Raw genomic sequence first — 18,398 nt, 5'->3', positions numbered from 1 at the left:
CAACTATTTATCTATATAGATAGCAGAATAGTTATGTGCAGATTCTGGCATTTTGAACACGAGAATAAAAAAGTTTAACAGTTTTCTAAATAAATTTGTTCCAACATCAAATTTATGAAACAAATATTCATATTATGGGATGCCGTTTGTAAAGTTACACAGTAAATGAACAACAATAATTCGGTTTATTTGACGTGTCATAAAGAACAAAATGTGTACCAAAAAAAGGTTTGTGGTGCATTTCTATGCTAAAGAAAAATATATAAAACTTCAAATATTTCACAACGAGATATTAACTCAGAAAATTTTGAGAAGAAACTTATAAAAACTCACAGTTGAAAAACATATAAAAAAGATAGGTGAATTAAGTTTGTGATCTTACAACAAATTGTCAGCAGGTGGCAGCATTTCTCACCATAAAAGAAAGAAAAGCACAATATATGTGGAGGTGATTCATCTGACAATTAAAATGGATTACTGCCTGCCTTAAAGCGTGTTTTACTAAAAAAAAGTTCAACTAATCCACCTGCTTTGTTCTCTGTCTGATGAGATTATTTGAGATGCACTGTCAAAATGAAAAGCATTTTGTGATTTTTCAAGAAAATAAATATAATGGTTTATTATAGATAAAACTCAAAAAATTTCAAGGGTTAAAGCTGCATTGTGTAACTTATAAAACATATATGCGTATATTTTTACATACTTATAATGTAATAACAGTATATTATGAGACATATAATCTATGAAAATATAATTCTCCTCCATCTCATCCCTGAGCTGAAGAATTCGGTGTCAGTCATCTCATATACTTGCTGCTAAATGTGCTATTAGAGAAGAAACACATTACAGTTACAGGGAAAGTATTTCTGAAGCATCATCGGTCAGAATGCATGGACTGGATCTTTAGCATTCATGACAGACTCTGCTAGCTGTAGCAGGGTGTGTTAGATTGATTAGCGTTGTCAATCAACATCATGTACCTGCTGCTAAATGTGCCATTAGCGAAGAGACAGCTTAGAGCTACAGGAAAATGTACCTGCCATTATCAGTTGCTATGCTAACTAGGTTTAGCAAGAAGGGGAACAGAGGAGGATGATTAACAGCGCTAAGGCCCGCCTCCTTGTTCTGATTGGTTGTTTCAAGTTAGTATTGGGAGAAGGCAGAGGAGCTTGATTTTTTTACAGATTGCCTGTCTCATATTATAATGTCATAAAATGACAGTTTCAACAAATATGTAAAAATATATTTATATAAAAGTTACTGCAGCTTTAAATGTTTTCCTTTCTTTTTATGTTTTTAGTTGGAAAGCCGACCGCGTTTATCTGCTCAACCAGCAGAAACCAGTCAGGCTGAAATGTTTCCAGGATTAGGAAATCAAGCTAATCTGAATGTTAGGAATGAAGACAGTTACACCCAGAACAGCTGAGCTATGGGAGAACGTCTCTGAAACCAGTTAACCCTACTGGGTCATTCTGGGTGTCTGACAGGAAAAGAACCAGCTTCCTCCTGACTGGTGTCCATACTGGGAGGACGTTTCCTCCTGACTGGTGTCAGTCCCAGTATGACTGGTGTCCATACTGGGAGGACGTTTCCTCCTGACTGGTGTCCATCCAGGTTGTGTGTCAACATGGAGGGAAGCGCGCTGTTGAAGCCGGCCCACCGTTTGGGAAGGTGACGCCATGTCAGTGACATCCGTCACGCCGTCTGGGTGAAGAAGATAAACACTTCAAACGATTCATTGGTTTTGACTCAGTCAGTAAAAATCTCCAGACTGAGAGCAGAAAAAGAAAAACAGAGTGGATTATGCCAAAATGCTACAAAATATGTAAACAAGCTTTTATAATGTTTCAATAATAAAATTTATTCTATTTAATTAGTAAAAATGCTGCCTCATACCATCTGATTTTAGAGTTCTGTGGAGGAAAACTTTATTATTTTATCATTATTATGACTTTATTCACAGATCATACAATTTTTCATCACAATCCTCTGTTTCCATTACAAGAAAAAATGTAAGTATTTGTAGTAATAATATAAAATGTAATTTCATTCACAAAGTTCTTGTGTTTTTTTTCTTTTTACTGACAGTTAATTTGGTCTTTTTCTTGAAAGAAATGTTTCCATTTCTTGCTTGTTTGAGACACAAAATGAGCATCAGAAATAAGGTTTAAATCAATTATTCTAAGATTATTTTTTAAGACTAAATAACAAAACAACTAAAGATTTGATGAAAATTTTAAGGTAAAAAAATTAAAGTATTAAATTCCTTAAATTACTTTTGCTTTTCTTTCATCAGTTTCTCTTTAATTTTCTTGGGCTCCCACAGCGCCCCCTGGCAGTCCCTTTTTGAATAACACTGAATTGAATCCACAGCATGGAGTCCCAGTTAACTGAGCTGGTTGGTTTGGGAGTCCAGTGGGGTAAAAACAATCCCAGTTAGAGGAAATTTCCAGTTAAAAAGACAAGACTCGTTTTTTGGTTCTAAAAATAAAAAAAGACCTTAGAGGAACAGATGATGCCTTCAAAGACATGTCCGTTCCCAGGACATTTCTGTATTTTCTGGTTCTGATCTGATCTTGATGTTTTGGATTATCTAGAAAACTGAGACTCTTTCCACCTTTAACCTCTTTCCACTGTTAAACTTCAAATTAAATGGTGGAAACTTTAAGCTCTTTTAATTCAAATTCTGCAGAAATTGGTGAACTTCCATCATATAAAATCCCAGCAGCCGATAATTTGTATTTCTGTCACCAAATGTGAAAAACTATCATGGGTGTAAATACTTTAGCTGCTGATGTTTCCTCCTGTTGAGTTTGTTTTGGTCAGTAGAGACGATTAAAGAGCCATAAAGATGCCACCGACTGCAGGTGAAGTTTAATAAGGTTTATTCAAAGTCAACAGCAGCAGGAAACATGGAAACATAAATCCAGAGTTCAGTTAAACTAAAATGACAAGAACATAAACTCAGGACCTCACAGAAGATCCGACCCGGGAGGAAAGAAGCAAACCTGCGACTAAAAATGAAACGATGGCAAATCATAGAGAATGAAAAAAAGAGCAAATTTATGCAAAAAAAAAAAAACAACTCAGAAAATTTGAAATGAAACACAGAGATTTCTTATAGAAAACAAGAACATTTCTCAGTTTGAAAAGTTGAAAATTTGCTAGAAATTTTTTTAGATGAATCTCATAAATTTCCTTGAAAAATCCAGGAAATTTCTGAATTTGAAAAGTTGAAAAATTGCTGGCTGGAAATTTCAGAATTTCCAAAGGTAGAAATTCTCAATTTCATAACCTAATTTTTTTNACTCAGGACCTCACAGAAGATCCGACCCGGGAGGAAAGAAACAAACCTGCGACTAAAAACGAAACGATGGCAAATCATAGAGAATGAAAAAAAGAACAAACTTAAAAAAAAAAAAAAAACTCAGTTAAACTCTGTGTTTGAAATGAAACACAGAGATTTCTTATAGAAAACAAGAACATTTCTCAGTTTGAAAAGTTGAAAATTTGCTAGAAATATTTTTTAGATGAATCTCATAAATTTCCTTGAAAAATCCAGGAAATTTCTGAATTTGAAAAGTTGAAAAATTGCTGCCTGGAAATTTCAGAATTTCCAAAGGTAGAAATTCTCAATTTCATAACCTAATTTTTTTTTTTTTTTCAAAAAATTTCAGGGATTAATGTCAAAATTTCTGAGGGTTTTTTTCTAGGAAATCTTTGGTTTTTCAAACTTAAAACTTCCTTTTTTTTTAATTTTCTAAGACTAAAAAGAGTTTCAAAAGTGCAAAATTTGCAAGACAAAAATGTACATTTCACAGGTGGAAGATTTTCGAAAGTCAAAAACATACAATTTTGCCAAAAGCAAAAAAAACAAAAAAAAAACCAACTCAATCTCAGAAATTGTTTTTTTTTTATTTTATTCATTTTTTTATAACATTTCTGGGTCAAACGCAAAGACTTTTTGTTTTAGAGGAAATGTATTTTTTTTTCTATCTGCAATGACATAAATACACCCTCGTACAATCAGGAGAAAAAAGAGCCATAAATTTATGTAAAAGACGAAAATATTTATATAAAACAAAAATAAACTTATTTACCTCTGAATTATCCTTAGCAGACATGATTTTCTTCTTATTTTGTAAGTAAATGGCTTTTGTTCACCTATCAGAGAGGAGCTCGTCTGTTTTCCAGGTATTTTCCCAGCGGATCATTTATTCTGTAAAAACTCAGAGATAAAAACAGTCAGACCTCCTTCTCCTCTTCTTCCTCCTTTTCCTCTTCCTCCTCCTCCTCCTCCTGTCAGCCCCCCTCTTTCTCTCTCTGGCTCCCCCTCAGTTCCCTCCCCCGGTTGGATGCTCGGCTCTATTTCTTTTCACTTCTTAATGTTTACTCGGACTTGCAGCGTCTTTGACACCGAGATTCGTTAGAAACCGGAACCGAACGGGCCGTTTTGTCCTCGGTTCGGTTATGAACTGAACTCCTTCCGACCCGGGCAGCTGTTGGCCGACTTTAGGTGAGTGAATTAGATTTTTTTTTTTAAGCGAAGTGAAGCTGAAATGTGTTGTTTTTATTGTTCAGCGTGAGGTCAACGTTGGCTGCTTTACTTTACTGCAGGAGAAATGATGGGAAATAAAAACCAAAAACTGGGAACTTGCTGAGCGGAAGAAACGTGATGCGCTGGCAGCTTTTATTTCAGTAGTTAAATAACCAACTACAGCAGGAAAACCCTAAAATAAAATGCCTTCACACCGAAATGGATTTGTTTAATCTGAAACTTTAAAGTTAATTACAAGTTATAATTGTAATTTACGGATTTTGTCTTTATTTACGGTCGTTATGAGTTATCCTGTCCAGCTGTTGTATTATAATGGACTGGAAAAGCCTTAAAACTGAAAAATGGGCTTTAACGAAGTTTGACTCTTTAGATTGAACCCAGAGAAACTGTGAAATCGTCCCATCAAACAGTCCGGCAGTGATAAAAATGCTCCAGCTGTTTTTTGGCCAAATGATGGGTTTAAATCTGTTTAAGTGCTTGTTTAAAGACGCGTCTTTCACACCAAAGCGGGATTCTTTGCACTAACTTTTTCATTTTTATTGACTTCATGCAATCTGCTGTGGACTTCCTGGATGTTTGGATTTGACTTTATTGTTTCTAAAACTGTTTAAATTGAGTATTTGATTGGTTGTTAATGTGATTATTTTATCCTTGGACCGTACTTGGATGAATTTAATTGATCTAATTGAGTTCAGACTGAGCTGATTCAGAGCCAGAGCCCGCTGAAGAGTTTTTGGGGTCCATTTTCTACTTAAGTGAATTGAAATTGTTTTGAAAAATCTTGAATTTGATGTTTTAATAAGAAAACTATAATTTATTTACTCACTAATTTACAGCTACATTACTGTTATGAGACATAATCTGTGAAAAAAAAATTGAGCTCCTTTGCTGTTTCCCAGTCCTTACCAGAAACAACCAATCGGAGTCAGGAGGCGGGTCTTAGCACTGTGTGCTATGCTGCAGCTAGCACCTGGTTGTGAATGCTAAGGCTAGTTAGCAGAGCCACTGATGACGGCAGATAAACGGTTTTTCTGTTCTTTCTCCACCACTAGCACATTTAGCAGTGACTACATAAGGATGATTGACAGCGCTAAGACCCGCCTCCTGGCTCTGATTGGTTGTTTTTGATGCATTTCTTCAGACGGCAGTAGAGCTCAGGGAGGTCTTAGAGGATTTTGATCACAGATCATCTCCTGTCACAACATGGTGACAGGTTTAATAAATATGTAAATCTGCAGCGCCCCCTGTTGGCTTGGAGTGGGCTAGCATGTGGTTTAATTTACACTGATATGATTTAGTGCTCTATGTAAATAAAATGAACCCAGCTGCCCCCTGTAGGCGGGTTCAAGATGCAAATCTTAACACTGCAGCAACAAAACATGACTCGGAGCCCAGAAGTGGAACATTTTTAACAGGGTTTGATGTATTTAAAACAAAACAAAAATAATTTGGACTAAAAAATGTGATTAAACCCCATCAGAGGTGGAGGAAACAGGGATGGGAGATGTAAACCGTAATGTTTGTCACAACATTTGGGATAATGTTACAGAAGTTAAAATAATGAGTTTTAAAAAAATTCACTGTAATTTACTTTTTTGGCAATAATTGCTAAACTCGACAGCCAGAAGTAAAATGAAGACCAGTGGATTAAAATCACTCATCCTTGAAACATGAAAATGATCAGATATATTTTCTCATGACTCACAGACAGACTTGATGCTGTAATTACTGTGAAAGTATTTCCCTTAGTGTACTTACTTTAGTTAAGAGTGTTTAAAGTATTTCTGCTTGATTTGATTCAAATTTTATAAACAAACATCAGTATGTTTCATTTTCAGTGACAGATAAAAATCTGAAACGTGTGGTGTGCTTTTGTTTTCAAACCTCTGTGTCGTAACTTACTGAACTTCCTCTGAATCTGCAAATACAGCTCCAAGTTTTTTTTAAGTTTGTTCTTCTATTTCTTCACAAAACAGCTCAGTTTCAGTCTGAGGAAAATAATCCCCACTGCATGATGCTGCCACCACCTTGTTTCATCGTAGAAGTCATATGTCCTGACTGTGCAGTGTTCCCTTTCCTACGTGATTACAGTTGTGCAACTTGAGTGGATTAATTTAGGAGTATCTCAGTAAATACAAAATAAAGTAAAAATACCAAGAATGTTTTAATCGGTAGTAATAAGTACATATAAGAACAATCAGTTTAATTTATGTTATTAAAAACAAATTATAGCATAAATTTATATTTTTAAGAACTCTTTCTGAAATTCTGCCTTTAGGAAGTAACATGGCTGCTCTTTTAGCCCTTTAACATTTTTTACCAGTGTTGTTCTGAGAAGTAGCTCCTATACTGAGCTCAGCAGATCTGCAGTTCCTCCAGGTGTTTGCTAATTGCTGCTGGCTAGTCTGAAGGAGCTGAGTGGAAGCTCGAAGCTTGGAAACTGCAACTGTGAGGAGGAGCTGTGCCCTGAAGGCGGGGCTAAGTCCACCCAGGCGTTTTGTTCATCTCAATGGTTGCCATGGAGATTAAATCATTCTGAAACATCCATTAAGAATCAAGGTAACACTCCATGTTGGCAGGTTTTTGATGAGGGGCTAAAAGTACAACATGATAAAAAAACTCAAAAAAAGAGTTAATTTTACTTAACACTGGCCCTTTAAAAATTACATTTTATTTTCCTTCCATTTTGTTTCTCTTTAATTACCTCTATACAGCTATGATTTATTCTTTAAACAGAAGGTTGGTGCTGTAAGTCCTGTGATCTACCTGCTTTATTTGGGATGTTATTTCTGCGCTCAGTCTCTCCGGACCTCCACAGTAAATGTTTCTGTATTTTTATCGGTGTCTGTCTCAACTTTTCTCATTGTGTTCTGTGATTTCCTGCCTTTCCCTTTCTGTGTTTCTGCCGCTTTGAAAGCCTCTCCAGATCCGAATGTGACTCATTCACGCTGTCCTCTTCTGCCAAGTCTCCTCCATCGATTAATTGCAGAGGAAGTGGCTGGGAGTGGGTCCGCTGCTTCCTCCGCCTCTCCTCTGCCCCCGTTTGCTTTTCATTAAGCCGCTCCGACTGGGTCCAGGTTCTGGAGCGAGCCGGGCTCGTGAAACGTGGCGGCTGTGTGACGGTGACTCAACCGTCATGAGCTGTCAGAGAAGTTAAGCAGAAGAAAACCCGAGCGGTTTCTGCATCCTTGGAGACAATAACGTAACTTGTCTCTGGTCCGCTCCATTTGGACTTGGTTAAGGGATAATTCTGACATGTTTTGGTCCAGAACGTTAGAAAACGTGATGCTAAAGGACAGTTTTAGCACCAAGTGAAAGCTAAACCACTGTGAACAGTCGTTTGTAGTTTGTGTTGACAGGCTGATGGATTAATGGGTAGATTTAGAGTTTCAGGATGATTAACTTCATGAGCATTGAAGCGTACTGTTTTGGCAAGAAAAAAATCATTTCTTTTTCACACTGGAGCCATAAAAATGACAATAAATCACAGCAAATTTAGCTTTGTTGCACTTCTGTGTCTGGGAATGAGAAGCTTTTTGATTAAGAAGGTTTCAGCACTTTGTGACGATATCTGCTGAAAATCGACGTAGCTTCTGTCTGGATCTGACCTCACCTCCGTTCTGAACGTCAGCGAATTAGGGTCAACCTCAGAAAATTTCAATGAAAAGAACGTGGAAATTTCCGGGTTTCCAAAGTCGCAAATTTGCAAGAAAACACATCAGAAATCTTTTGACTTTTTTTATGTCTGAGATTCAGAAGTAAAAAATTATCGAGTTTTCTGAGTCTCAAAAGTTGAACATTTTTGACATTTGAAACTCCTGAATTCCAAGTTTGTGCAACTTTTGAAACTCAGAAATTTTCTTGTTTTTCATGGAAATTTTATAAAATACTAATATTTCTATCACATTTGTTATTTTTCAAAGTCTGAAGTTTTGTTTTATTTCCTAGAAATGTCCTGAATTTTTCTATCAAATTTGCGACTTTTCAAACTACGAAGTTTCCATGTTTGTTTTTCCAAAGATTTCTGAGACTAATCTCAAAATTTCTAAGTTTTTTCTAGCAAATATTTAACTTATAAAAATTCAAAATTTGCATGTTTTTCCCCCAAAATTCTGAGATTAATCTAGCAAATTCGAGACTTTTAAGAAATGTCCTTGTTTTTTCTAAAATATCTGAGATTTTTTGGCTTAAATTATCTCCAACCTTTTTTCCATCTATAATGACCCAAATACGCTGTTGTGGTACGAACACCTAAAGATCTCTGGGAACTTTCTTTTTTTCTTTTTGAATTCTTCCTGAAAGCCTCCGTATTTGCCATTGTTCTCCAGTGTCGAGCTGAAGTGTGCTGAGAAACGTCTTTGTTTGCCTTCAGCCTCCTCATATGAGATCCTCATTAGCGGAGATCGGCCCTCTTTGGGCCGTTCAGAGATCAGAAACGTTAAGTCGTGTCCAACAGCTGGAGATCTGGTTTCCCAGCGTGTGTTTGTCCAGAGCAGCGTTCGGTTTCAGGCGGGGGACTGGATATGTTTTGGTAGCAGATGAAACTGGCCAGAGACACACAGGGATTTCAGAAAGCAGAGCAGAGGCTGGAGTCTTTCAGGCGAATTTGATCCTTCTGGACTTTTCTACGGTTTACTGAAAGAGCGCCGAGGCGGCAGTGACACGCTTCGACCCTACAGCTCAACACCACAGCCTGACGTCTCTGTTTGGGCGAACCAGGCGACCACAGGTAGCAGATGATTGATTTACCTGAACTCTGTAACCCAAACACATTCACGCCACCAGCCACGTCAGCTCTGCGTAACTCCGACTCGCTGAGGGTTGGGAAGAGTTTCTGCTGCCACAGGCGGAACGGACCAAGACGTAGTCTGGACGTTAGCCATCAGTTGAATTACGAAATTTGACATTTGGAAAATAAATTTGCTTAACTGAAACATGCCAATTTCGTGTTTGGTTTCGCATTTCCATTACAAATGTGTACAAAACTTTGTCGATACACACACACACACACACACACACACACACACACACACACAAGATTGCAGTGTTGCAGCGTTTCCATCACATAAGAAGTACAGTTAAAATAACACGTAAATAAGTTTGTTCAATATAAGTTTCTGGAAAACCACTTCGCCATCCTCCAACTACTTCCTGTTGTCGTCTTCTTCATGATTTTGTCAGTAGTAACATCTGGTTGTTGATCATGTGACGCGAGAAAAAAGTTTCCATTGCAGTTTTGTGAAATAAATCAGTTCTGATTCTGACGAAAAACCACCTCATCATAGTCAAAACTTATGAAAAAACTTTTTTTTAGCCAGTTTTTTTTAAATTGCTGTTTTTCCATTAAGTAAATTTATTTTTGAATTTCAAATTGTGCAATTATATTAGATTCACTTTATTTTGGTAAACCAACAACAAAAAGAAAACCAATAATTTACCGTAAATTTTATATGGACCAAATCTCCAACGTCTGACACTTTTTTAAGACGTCAGTTCTCTGATGACGTTAAAAATTTAAGTTTTTAAATATTTAAAGCATTTTTTTCCTCTGATTCTTGTGTTTTCACATTAAAGGTCTGTGGACTCGAACCTCCTTGTGTTTACATGCTGCAAAGTTTCCCAGCAGCCTTTCTGTCTCCGTGCTGCACGAAGAGTCACGAGGATGTAAACGAAGAAGCTTATTGTCTTCGTAAACGTTCCTTCTTGAAGTAAAAATAGCCCAGTTGAAAATAACAAAGGGCTGTGGGGTTTCAGAAGAAGGTGACGCTGGTGAATATTCCTACCACAGGCTTATATAAGCCTCCATATGTTCTGCAGCCGTGCAAATAATTTGGAGCAGATTGGACTGCAGCCATCGTTCGGCTCCGGCTGGAGAACGCGAGCAGTTTCTTTTGGGCCTGGATCATAAAAACACGAGGGGTCGGGGGGTTTGTGGAGGCAGCCAATGGGCCGGCGGACCAACCGCAGGCTGCTTGTTCTGTGGCGAGGGTCCTTCCTGATGCTGGCGGTTGGTGGGCGGAGCCACATGGAGACACTGTTCATTACGACTCAACCTGGCGGCGCGCACAGGGCGGCTGGGACCAGGGGAAACCTGAGAGGGTCATGTTTGTTTTCGTTGCTCGTAAAATCAAAGTTTGTCAGAGTGGAGATGAAGTATGAGCCTGTCGGTGTTCAGCACGTGAAAAACAAACGGCCTTGATGTCATGCTTGGCACCGCATGGACACCAGGAGGCTTGATGTTTTCCTCCATCCACTCCTCCAGCTGTTTTAAACTCACAGCGTCCATCTTGCTTTTTATTAGACTTATTTTCCTCTGTTTCTTACTGCTTCGTTTTCCAGGCCACTTCAGAAAGACAAACTTAAGCCACGTTGAAAGATTGTCACAGTTTGTCAGCAGGCGCATTATTCAAAAGAACACGAGCTCAGCCTGGAAGAAAGGGAGTTATTAGTGAAACTGGAGCAGAGAGGGACAGAAAAGGGGGAACGGAGTCGCTGCAGGTCCGATGGTTTCATCCAGGGACTGTTTCATTTGTTGACATGTCAGAGGAAATAATTGTGGAGATGCAGCAGTGGATGAACATGTAAGATGTTTCCTTTAGGCTTCCTATCGTTTTCCGTTTGAGCTCTGCAGAGCGGATCCGGGTCCAATTCAGTTTGAGACAAAACGGATACACAAAAATCTTACCACTTATGTGTTTTTGTTTGTTTGTTTGTTTTTACATTTTTTCATGTTTCAAACCAGAAACTAAGTGAAACTGAGGCTGGACAATATACACATTTCATATCAGTCAGTATTGGTAATTGTTGATTAGTTTTTGTTCTGAAACATCACTCCACATCATTTTTTTTAACCAGGTTGTTGCTAGGGAACCAAAAAGTGAGCTTGTTGATGCCACCAAACTTGTGGGCAGATTGAAGCTGAGCGGCTAAAGTCTTTCCTCTGCCTACATCTCCCAGAATGCTGTGCGGTTCTGGATCAGAGTTCAGTTAATACTCTATCAGATGTATTATCTATTGATATTGATCATGTGCCGTTCGCGTTATATATTTTTACTGATTTATTGTCCAGCCCTGAAACAAAGCAGTATAATAGAGACTTTTCTGAAATTTAATTGAATAAACCCATAAAAATTGGCATTTTACAGATTTTTTTATCACGTTAAGATTTTTTTTACACAACATTAGAAACACACTAAAATATGCAAAAATATTTTTGTTTGGATGAAGAAAACAAACATTTTATTGTATAAAAATGCAGAAATTTAGAAATTAATCTGAACCTGTTGCACCTAAAACTATAATGAGAAGTTTTGGCTAAAATATATTTACAAATATGTTTTGATTTTAAATACATACAACACAGTTTTAGCTCAATTATTGCTCTATGTTGTTTTTTCAGTAAATTGCCTTTATACTCCAGTTAATGATTAGTCAGTTACTATATAAGTTGATGATTCTTTCAATAATTGGTTTATCTGATTAATCGTTTCAACTGCAGCACGTTGAAAATAAGAAAAGAAAGCAATGCATATGGAGCTAAATTGGGGCCTTAACATTTGTTCAAAAGAAGAAAAAAATTAAACTAAAAAATTACTTTAAGCCTGAAAAAAAAATGTCAGAATTACTTCTCAGATTCAGTTTGCAGTTTTTCTTCAATTAAAAATTTTTTGGCCCAAATGTAGCTCCATAAATGCATCCTTTTACATCCCATTTGCAGTTACTCTGCTTTTGTTGATCAATCTGATAAAATCCTGATAACTTACATTAAAATGCATGTCTGATAAATGTGAATACTTTGTCTGAGGTGAGTAATAAAGGTGAAGTTTTTCTTTAAGGACTAATTTCGCCTGGAAGAAGCCTCCACTTTATTAACGGTGCCAACAATAAAACTGCTTCATGCTCCTAAAATAATAAATAATTTGCAGTAGCTCTTAGAAACCTGCTGTGCCTCTCGCTGCTTCTGTTTGCCTTTTCCTGGCCAAAAAAATAAAAAGTTGTGAGTTAGCACAGTTGGCTTGATCGGATCGTGCCCACACAAGTAGACCGGCGATGTTACCCCTCCCCCACACGCTGCTGTTTGCCCAGGATGTCCTGGATCCTTCCTCGGCTTCCTGTGGTGCTGGACAGATATGCAGGTGCCAAACAAAAACGTCTCCAGAGATTTGTCTTCAGTAAAGCCTCTCCTTTTGCCACGAGGCAGCAAAAACAGACGACTGAAAGGCCCCCCGCCCGGTGGGGGCTGGAATGGTTTCAGTACAGAAAAACAGCATAAAAAAAGGCAGGAACGTCTCTAAAGGTTCACCTTCAGGCTGCACACGTGGCTCCAGTTTTGGAGAGAAGAAAATAAAGCTTTAACGTCCAGATGCTGCAGAATGGGGCCCATCTGGACCGGGGGGGGGAGAGTTATTAAGTGGAGGAAAAAGCTCTAAAGTGATCACCTTAATGCCTTTCAGGTTTTTACTTTGTCTTCCAGAAAGGCAGCACTAATTGTGCCAGAAGAGTTTGGTCTGTAAATCAATAGGGCTGAAGCTTAGGAATTTACTACTGCGGTTTCTGGAGGTGGTACCTGCAAATGTTTGCAAAACTTTGTTGATATCAAAACTTTTTATCTAAAAATGTGTTTTCAAAGTTTTTGTGTTTCCAATAAGCAAATTTATTTTTGTGATTTCTTTGTATCTAAATTAGGGTAATTCCCAAAACTGCAATGTAAACACTTTTTTTGCATCACATAAATCCAGCGATCAACAACAGGATGTTACTACTGGCAGAAACCACAAAGTAAACAGGAAGTAGTAGAAAGATAATGAGGTGGCATGTTTTTTTAATGACCTATGGCATGAACAAGCTTATTCACATGACTTTAATGGTCTTTCTTATTTAATGTTTTTTTTTTGTTAAGGTTTTGTGTACATTTGTAATGTTAACGCAGCTATTGGCTGATAAAAGCATCTGAACTGATTTCTGAGCAGCTGCAGTTCATTTAGGATCTTCAGTTCTCTCTTCTCTCCCGGCGTCGCCTCCCTGAAGATTTACCAAACTAACACGTCTTCATGTCAGGTGTCACATGTGCAACAGGACCTCCATCTTAGCCACCAACGGAGGAAAACAACCAGAAAACGATTCTGCGAATAGAAGCAGCAGAAAAAGCTGCCATCCAGCCGCCACTGAGGTGTCGTCTTAATCTGAAGCAGATGTGGCGACGTTCGAGACGTTACCGTAAATTACCTCCTCCTTCATACAGCAACCACCCAGAGATTTATGTTGGAGTCGAGGCGTAGGAATGTTATCTGCAGAGAGAAATCCAAGCGCCTTGAGTCACAGTAAAACGCGGCGCTTCCCACAGACTGTCAGGGAGTTCGGGGTAATGTTGTCAGTCAACGCCGGCCCCCCAGAGAGATGCAGCCGATGAAAATGTTCAGCCGTAGATCCAAACATCTGCACGCTCTCGTCCCAAACAAAGGCCACAGTGGACATTTACGGCAAAAATCAACATATATGTCGAGCTGCGCTCAGCAGGAAAGCGTTGCGTGTTCACATCTGTGTTTATGAGGATGTTTGACGCTGGGTTTTTGTGATGATTGGGCAGTTTTTCAGTCCCTGCAGGTTCAACGTTTCCTCATAGAGACTCTGATCGCCTGTTTCCTCTCATAAAACCCACGAATCAAACAAGCGATCAGAAACTGCTCACCTCAGGCCATTCAGCAGGAAACATGGATTATTTTTAGGCACGTCTAAAAACACTTTCAGTACAGAGGTAGTTGTCTTAAAAGCCTGTTTTATTTTGGTTTATTCTGGTGAAGAAGTTCTGGTGAGGATAAAAATAATCACATGATGTCTGGTCCGGTAAAAACCCAACATTTCCTTTTAGTGTAACATTGGACACCTGGTATATTTGAAAGTTACTTGAAGCTTCTAAAAATGCTTAAAACATAATAGTTCAAATATAAAATAGAACTTAATATAAATTAATACACAGCCAATAACTGGTCAAGAGGTATTTAAGCTTCCAAAGTTGCAGTTTCTGGAGAAATGTTTAGATATTCTCTATAAAAAACTTTTTTACCTTTGTTTCAGCTAAGTTTATATTTAAAGAGAAATATCAGTTGGTGGTAAAATTTTTTACTGTCCATAAACTCTGACCTGTCTCTTCAACTTAAAATTTCATCTGTAAGAAATTGCGCAGAAAAAAAAAGCGATGCATCGTCTCTGGTAAACTTTCATTTATTTTGTGTTTTCCTGGGTTTTCATCTGGTTATGCTGTAATTAAATTTACTTTGCACACATTAAAAACTGATCCTTGCACATGAAATATTCGAGATAAAAAAAACCTGTTAAGTATGAAAAATGTCAAAGTGCAGCTGCAGCCACTTTCAACACTTTAATCACACACCAACCCGAAAACCTTTGTCTTTTTAAACTTCAGAGAACAATCTTTATCTTCATTCTCCATGAAACTGGATTTCCTTTGATCATTAATGCATCTCTCTTCGCTTCATATCAGTGTGTAAGTAAATTATTTCAGTTCTCATCTGCTGGGTCAGAAAGCAGTGGGAAGAACAGCCACAGAAAACAAATAAACGGGGCTGCTGCGTCTCACACAGACCTCCTGTCACACAACTTTAGTTCATTTGTAGATTTACAAACATTTACAGAACGGCCCTGGAGGTCAAAAGCCCTCAGAGCTTTTCAAAGAAGCCGTAAAAACACAAAGAGCCTCCAGTGAACGCCGAGAAATTCATCTGATTAGATGAAAAGACGAGCAATTAACTGAATTAGTGCGTTTAAGTTTCTTCGCTCCGTTCTTTGATGCTTATTTTGACTCGGCTGCCATAAAACAACCTTCTTTTTAAGAGTTTATGAAGCCACTTCTGTTGATTCTTCATTTAGTTTCTGCCTGTTAATGCAAACAGCCCAAAGACAGTAGTATTATTTATAAAGGCTGTCAGTTTAAACAAAGACTACAAAGACCGCCAACAAAAAAATCATTCACATACGCTCATTTAACCACATAAATGACGTATTTCATGATTTTTACACTTGTGTTTACTGGTTTTCATCTCCAAACTCCAGATATATAAATAACCTGTGAGTTTTTATTTACGGAGCAGCTTTCTGTGGTCATAATGTTCTGCCTGATCAGACCACACTCATCGCTGGCATTTGTAGGGTTTCCTGAGTTTCAGTAGCAGGAAAAGATGTGGAGGAAGTTTGTGTCTGAATCAACAGATCCCTGCTGGAACAATGGCTGAGAGGATCAGCGACAAAATCCCACAGAGTCAAATAATCAGCCGGAGGTCTGGGTAAAAATAAAACTCCTGCCACAAATACAGAAAACAGAGCAAACAGAGTCTCTTCCTTCGATCAAAGTTCAGTTCTTGTCTCATTATCTAAACTATTTTAGTTCTAAAAAAAAATCAAAATGTTAGAGGGAGTTTAGATATTCTCTCTCATGTGACGAAGCTTCTGTGTTTTAGTTGAGACACACATGAAGCCTACATGTTTGTTACTACATGAAGTTTCTCTGCCAGTCAGCAGAAGCTTGTTATTCAGTTTGAACATTTTATAAATCCGTCTAAACACTGAAACAGGCCTGAAGCTCCTCCATGCTGTAAACACTCTGTTTCACTGAGTAGTGAAATAAGTCGTAGTCTGAGATCGGAGGCAGCTTCTCCACATCGTCTGACATGTTTTCATTCTCCATCTCATACGGGTCGAACCCGACGGCAGCCATTTTCTTCATGGATCTTTCTGTTGCAGAAAGGGTGGAGGTCATGGTTCAGCCATGCTTTGCCTACCAAGATGGCACCAGATCACTTCCTGTTCAGACTTGTGGGGTCTATGTATTCCTTCTCCAGTGGATCACAGACATTTTGGAGAGAGAGTTTGTGCAGGTCTGGTCCTGTGACTGAAGCCGCCATGTTGGATGACTAGACGTTTATCCAGTTTCCACAGGAGAGCTGAATCTGATTCGGTTCTTTGCTTTCATCGGTAAATAAGTGACATGTACGCGCCTGAACGCAGTAAAAACCAACTCTGTTGGTGGTTGCTGGTTTATATCAGTGATTTTGTGATGAACCTGCTGATGTGGTGAACCCTGACCCACACGTTAATCTGTCTTACAAGCAGCTGGCCCGTAATGTCTGAGCCGCTCTGCTCCGTTCCCGCTGTGTGAGTCTGCAGCACAATGCAAAGCTGTGTTTTTGGTCACAGTTTGTGGACAGCTTGTGTTTTTATTTTACAAGAACTCCGTGCATCCTCGTGCCAGCGTGATCCACAGAGCATTAGAGCACATATAATTACAGCGCCGTATGGTCATGTCCCTCTCAAACCTCAGCCAGGGCCTCCATTTTGGGTTTTCCACCATCTCGCTCGCTAGAGTTTGGGTTTCTGAAGCGGCCGGCTCGCGCTGAAGGTGAGCGGCTCGGTGAGATTTATCTCGCTCTGGGTTTTTGAGGCGCTCTGACCAGCGCAGCCGCAGCCATCCAGCCTGCGGTTTCTGCAGAGTGGAGGACCAGGCAGCTGCTTGCGCCGCGACAGAGCTGCAGGCTGAAACGTGTCGGAGGAGGAGAAGAGGCCCAGATGGAGAGAAAACAACAGAGTATCAGAGTAAACCACATCACATCCCACATCTGCAAAAACCCAACACTTAATGAGTGAAAAAACAAAGATTGGTTTGTTGTTTTCTCATCAAAGTCCCCAGAGAGAGCCGTAAAAAGCCTGGTTATAAATCCACTCACTCGCTTTTAACCCGCGTTGCATTATTGGACCTCAGAGATCGGTTTGTTTGCTTGGAGAGAGGGCCGGTCCGCATGATGCTATCTGTTCATCCTGATAATCACAGCGAGAGTTAAAGAAGTCAGAGCGAAGCCAACTCACTGATTTCTGGCTCAGAAACTCTCTGGTTGGGCAACTGTTGCTGATAAAACTTGTTATTTTTGCTGTAAATCAAGAAGGTTTTAAAAGTTTTTTCAACATCCTTATTGTGAGTTTTTATAGAGCAGTTAAGAAGAATAAAAACCATTTCAACAGTAACTGTGTTTCCACTGACCATATAATTGCATAATCTGACAGTTTTAAAATAATTTTTCTTAATAAAAACAAACCAATTTGGAAAAAATAAAAAACAATCATTTTCCAAAAAACATTTTGTCTCTAGGATGAGAAACAATTTTTTTGACCGTTTGGTCCACTTGGACTTGTTATCTGCAACATTAGCTGCATTTCACAGCTAGCTAGTTCCAATTGGAACCACAAAAATAAATTGGTATGAAAATGCGCAAAATTCAATAAAACGTTTTGCCACTAGGATGAGTAACTCTTTTTTCTTTTGCTTTATTTCGCAAAAACTGCAATGGAAACATTTTTTCATATCAAACGAGTCAGTTGGTCGACAGCCGGATGTCGCTAATGGCGGAAACCACGAAGAAGACAAGAAGTGGCTGGAGGATGACGGGGTTTGTTTTTTTTAATGACTTATCGCGTGAACAAACTTATTTTAATTGCGTTTCTTATTTAATGGAAACAGCAACAGCAAAACGTCTTTTTTTTACATTGGTAGAATACTGATACAGATTTGCACACATTTATAATGGAAACACAGATTCCTTAAATGAATCTGTGGTCTTGTCTTATTTTAAGTGTACAAATATTTGCACTACAAACTAGACCGAAAATACTTTAGTGTTTTTGCAGTGAAGGGATATTTGGGCCCTGGTAGTGGAAATGCCCCGTTAGTTAAAGGAAGTTTGCATTTGGAGCTAAACTCCTTCCTCCTGCCCTGCTGAGCTCCCATCAATCTGGTCCAACACCCCAAGAAGACAAACTCAAGGAGAATCTTTTC

General features: G+C 38.5%; 1 protein-coding gene across 1 annotated transcript in view; it reads left to right on the top strand.

Annotated features, from left to right (window-relative positions):
* Nucleotides 1–4,271: 4,271 nt before the first annotated feature.
* pear1 (platelet endothelial aggregation receptor 1) overlaps nucleotides 4,272–18,398 on the top strand; it is a 55,998-nt gene continuing 41,871 nt past the window's right edge. Inside the window, exon 1 of the mRNA XM_007570569.2 lies at nucleotides 4,272–4,516. The gene's annotated coding sequence lies outside the window, so the exon portion shown is untranslated. The remainder of the gene's footprint in view (nucleotides 4,517–18,398) is intronic.

This window comes from Poecilia formosa, unplaced genomic scaffold (assembly GCF_000485575.1).
Source record: "Poecilia formosa unplaced genomic scaffold, Poecilia_formosa-5.1.2 Scaffold263, whole genome shotgun sequence".
Lineage (NCBI taxonomy): Eukaryota > Metazoa > Chordata > Actinopteri > Cyprinodontiformes > Poeciliidae > Poecilia > Poecilia formosa.
The sequence above is the reverse complement of the archived record's forward strand: the minus strand, read 5'-3'. Positions and strand labels throughout refer to the sequence as shown.